Genomic DNA, 5,000 nt, shown 5'->3' on the forward strand with positions numbered 1-5,000 from the left:
TTCTGCTGCGAGAAGTCTCGTTTTGCCGTGTGTTTCGGTAACGACGATCCTCCGAAACGTACATCTCATTCGTAAGAGAGGAAGAAAACAATCTCCCTGGGGCCAGTCGGTAATATACCGACATACGACGTGTCGTGCACATCCGTCTCACGCACGGTATACAAAATATGAATAAAACGTGTGTAGTCTCTCTCTCTCGACTTCTTAATATTTTCTTTCACCTCTGACGCATCATTTCAGGTGACGTCGGGAGCGCGGGAAAAAAAATTTTTCTAAACACACGAAACCGTTCATCTCACGAACAGCCGAAAAAGTTGTCGCTCAGATCCATATCGCAGTGGAGCGGTATCCGCGGGCGGTCGTAATTGAACGACGCACGACGCCGCGAACACTCACGCGAGTCCATACAAACGATTCCGATCGTTTTGCAACAACTAGAACGTACACTGTCCGTGAAATTCACAGAATTTTCGCGTGTCCGCGACAAACGCCGACGAGACACCCATCGTTCGCTCGTACGTAGCATCCTTCTCTTAACCCGACTCAGAGACGTTCTTTGCGCCCTTCGGTAAAAAAACGTTCGATCCGAAGAGGTGAACGACGGCGGGGATTTGACAGAGCTACGCAAGCAGTGTATGGTACGTAAACGACCCTCAGCCAGGCGTGGTCCAGGAATTGTATCCGTGGACCGCAATGTGCGTTCGAAATGTCGATGTTCATGTGTCCTGCAGTTCACACGTTGACGCGCAATTAGCTGCGTTCTTCATCGACCCACGAGCCAAGTGATCCACCGTTCAGGGTAATCGTATAAATTTTATATTTCACATATATAATTTTATTCTCACTTGTTCGACCTAATATCTCTCTTCTTTCAAAGAGAAGATAAAAGTTGATACCTGAATCTCCGACCAGCGCGCGAAGGAGATTCAGGCGTCGCCTTGGAGACGACACCGAAGCCTTTCGAGACGAAAAACGTTCAAGTAATATGTATATATTTCTCGACGTTCCGGGCGTATAGTGCATTCAAAAACCCGCGAAAGACGCAGAAGACTCGCACGCGTGGAAACGACGGGGATATATTTTGTATCCTACCCGATACTGAATCCATCGCGTGCAGTCGACCCTCGCGTTCTTCCGATCAGACGCATCTATTGTTGCGCGCATGTTTTCGCGTCGCATCGCGCGAAACGTTGCACGAATCGTACCGATCGATCGATTGAAAGCAAATAATGAAAAAAGACTTCACAGCTGGCTCTTTGCCGGTCATTCGTCCCATGTTATCTCTTGCCGCGAAATTGGCGCGCAAGAGTTGGGTGTCAGACGCGCGGCTTTAAAACGAGCTTCACGGCCGGTCCCTTCGTTACCGCTTTCGTTCTTTCTCTCGGAACGACCATGAACGAACACGACGAGCGACGCTACGGCATACACACGTCCACGGATTCGATTAAAAAAACAGACTTCACAGCTGGCTCTTTGCCGGTCATTCGTCCCATATTATCTCTTGCCGCGAAATTGGCGCGCAAGAGTTGGGTGTCAGACGCACGGCTTTAAAACGAGCTTCACGGCCGGTCCTCTCAATTCCGTGTACGGTACACGCAAGATGCGGGTTCCACTTCCAGACTACCCGGTCCCTTCTCTCTACGAGAATCGATAGTAGAAGAACGGCTCGAAAACGCGTCTCAGAGACTAGGGGAAAAGAAGCGGTATGCGAGCGAAACGAAAACGCATTATGGAAACGTCGCGAAACAATGTTCGACGGTTGCTCGGTTCCAATCGTGCGGCCGTTTCAATTTCTCGTGCGCTTCACCGTCCCTCCGTAACTCTGGCCGATCGCGTATACCGAAGAGCCGACACGCGCAAAAACCACAGGCATTGTATACTGTGTATATATATATATATATATGTTACAGTCACAGCCTTCGCGCGTTTTACTCTCCGACGCGGGGTTTCCACGACGAAAGAGAGACAGTTTCGTGGCGGGTGACTCGGCCGAATCGCTACGACGGGTATTTCTATTATAGAACGAATCATCGCCACCCTTTACCAGTGCCCGACGAAGGAATCACAAGGTCATCTGGAGTTTACAATGCCAGCGACGGTAATTCCAACGAAGACCCGATAAGTCAACTCATCGTTCTATTTCTCCCCGTACAGAAAAGCGAATCGACGCTAATGCACCTCGCGCAAGCACGAACGTTCTCTTCGCGTGGATCGTCCCATCGTCCAAAGATGTAAAGACGCATTGGAGATCGTGGTCTCTGGCGGGCTCATTGCACGCCCCACTGCATATCTTTCCTCGAATCGAGAATGATTCGTCCACTAAGGCTGCGAAACTACGCGTCGAGGAAACTAGGGGAAAGAAGCGGGATGCGAGCGAAACGACAATACATTATGGAAACGTCGCGAAACAATGTTCGGCGGTTGCTCGTTTCCTCCTGCGGACGTTTCATTGCTCGGGCGCTTCACGTCCCTCCGTAACCTTCGCGCGATCGCGTGCCCCGGAGAGCCGGCAACCGGTGAACCACAGGCGTATAAACTATAGTCTTCTATAGCAAGCCTTCGGCGGTTACTCTCCGACGCGGGGATTCCACGACGAGAGAGAATTTCGTGGCGGGTGACATCGGTCGAAACGCTACGACGGGTATTTCTATTATAGAACGAATCATCGCCACCCTTTACCAGTGCCCGACGAAGGAATCACAAGGTCATCTGGAGTTTACAATGCCAGCGACGGTAATTCCAACGAAGACCCGATAAGTCAACTCATCGTTCTATTTCTCCCCGTACAGACAAGCGAATCAACGCTATCGCACCTCACGCATGCACGAACGTTCTCTTCGCGTGAATCGTCCCATCGTCGAAAGATATAGCCGCTTGGAGATCGTGGCCCATCAAGTTCTTCCGTAACTCCTGCGCGATCGCGTACCCCGGAGAGCAGGCAACCGGTGAACCACAGGCGTATAAACTATAGTCTTCTATAGCAAGCCTTCGCGTTTACTCTACGACGCGGGGATTCCACGACGAGAGAGATTTTCGTGGCGGGTGACACGGCCGAATCGCTACGACGGGTATTTCTATTATAGAACGAATCATCGCCACCCTTTACCAGTGCCCGACGAAGGAATCACAAGGTCATCTGGAGTTTACAATGCCAGCGACGGTAATTCCAACGAAGACCCGATAAGTCAACTCATCGTTCTATTTCTCCCCGTACAGAAAAGCGAATCGGCGCTATCGCACCTCACGCAAGCAGGAATGATCTCTTCGCGTGGATCGTCCCATCGTCGAAAGATGTAAGACGTACAGAAATCGTGGTCCATCACGATTATTCGTAACTCTCCGAGTCGCGTATCTGAGAGTAGGGCAAACGGAGAACCACAGGCATAAATAATACTATATATTTCTTATATAGTTAGCCTTCGCGTTTTACTCTCCGACATGGGGATTCCACGACGAGAGAGAGTTTCGTGGCGGGTGACTCGGCCGAATCGCTACGACGGGTATTTCTATTATAGAACGAATCATCGCCACCCTTTACCAGTGCCCGACGAAGGAATCACAAGGTCATCTGGAGTTTACAATGCCAGCGACGGTAATTCCAACGAAGACCCGATAAGTCAACTCATCGTTCTATTTCTCCCCGTACAGAAAAGCGAATCGACGCTATCGCACCTCGCGCGAGCACGTAACTACTCTTCGCGTGGATCGTCCCATCGTCGAAAGATGTAAGACGCACGGAAATCGTGGCCCATCAACGTTTTTTTGTAACTCTGCCGATCGCGTATCACAGAGCCGAGACGCACATACCACAGGCGTATAATACCGTTTTCTTTCGTATGGTAAGCCTTCGCGTTTACTCTTCGGCGCGGGGTTTCCACGTCGAGAGAGACTTTCGTGGCGGGTGACATCGGTCGAAACGCTACGACGGGTATTACTATTATAGAACGAATCATCGCCACCCTTTACCAGTGCCCGACGAAGGAATCACAAGGTCATCTGGAGTTTACAATGCCAGCGACGGTAATTCCAACGAAGACCCGATAAGTCAACTCAACGTTCTATTTCTCCCCGTACAGAAAAGCGAATCGACGCTGTTGCACCTCACGCAAGCACGAACGTTCTCTTCGCGTGGATCGTCCCATCGTCGAAAGATGTAAGACGCACGGAAATCGTGGCACATCACGTGTTTTCGGAACTCTGTCGACCGCGTATCTCAGAGACGACGCGCGCGAACCACTGGCATATACTATTATATATCGCGTTTTACCCTCCGACGCGGGGATTCCACGACGAGAGAGAGTTTCGTGAGCGGGTTGACTCGGAAGAAACGCTACGACGGGTATTTCTATTGTAGAACGCATCATCGCCACCCTTTACCAGTGCCCGACGAAGGAATCACAAGGTCATCTGGAGTTTACAATGCCAGCGACGGTAATTCCAACGAAGACCCGATAAGTCAACTCAACGTTCTATTTCTCCCCGTACAGAAAAGCGAATCGACGCAATCGCACCATACGCGTGCACGTAAACAACTCTTCGCGTGGATCGTCCCATCGTCGAGAGACGTAAGTTTTCATAGTATGAATTCGCGTTTTACTCTCCGACGCGGGGATTCCACGACGAGAGAGAGTTTCGTGAGCGGGTTGACTCGGAAGAAACGCTACGACGGGTATTTCTATTATAGAACGAATCATCGCCACCCTTTACCAGTGCCCGACGAAGGAATCACAAGGTCATCTGGAGTTTACAATGCCAGCGACGGTAATTCCAACGAAGACCCGATAAGTCAACTCAACGTTCTATTGCTCCCCGTACAGAAAAGCGAATCGACGCAATCGCACCATACGCGTGCACGTAACAACTCTTCGCGTGGATCGTCCCATCGTCGAGAGACGTAAGTTTCCATACTATGAATTCGCGTTTTACTCTCCGACGCGGGGATTCCACGACGAGAGAGAGTTTCGTGAGCGGGTTGACTCGGAAGAAACGCTACGACGGGT

At 50.6% G+C, this 5,000-nt stretch overlaps 1 non-coding gene across 1 annotated transcript; it reads right to left on the reverse strand.

Moving 5' to 3' along the window:
• Positions 1-647: 647 nt before the first annotated feature.
• LOC143175673 (5.8S ribosomal RNA) lies at positions 648-802 on the reverse strand. Its single transcript, XR_013000373.1, has one exon. It is a non-coding gene; the product is annotated as a 5.8S ribosomal RNA (ribosomal RNA).
• Positions 803-5,000: the final 4,198 nt, after the last annotated feature.

The sequence above is a fragment of the Nomia melanderi genome, unplaced genomic scaffold (genome assembly GCF_051020985.1).
Source record: "Nomia melanderi isolate GNS246 unplaced genomic scaffold, iyNomMela1 scaffold0154, whole genome shotgun sequence".
NCBI lineage: Eukaryota > Metazoa > Arthropoda > Insecta > Hymenoptera > Halictidae > Nomia > Nomia melanderi.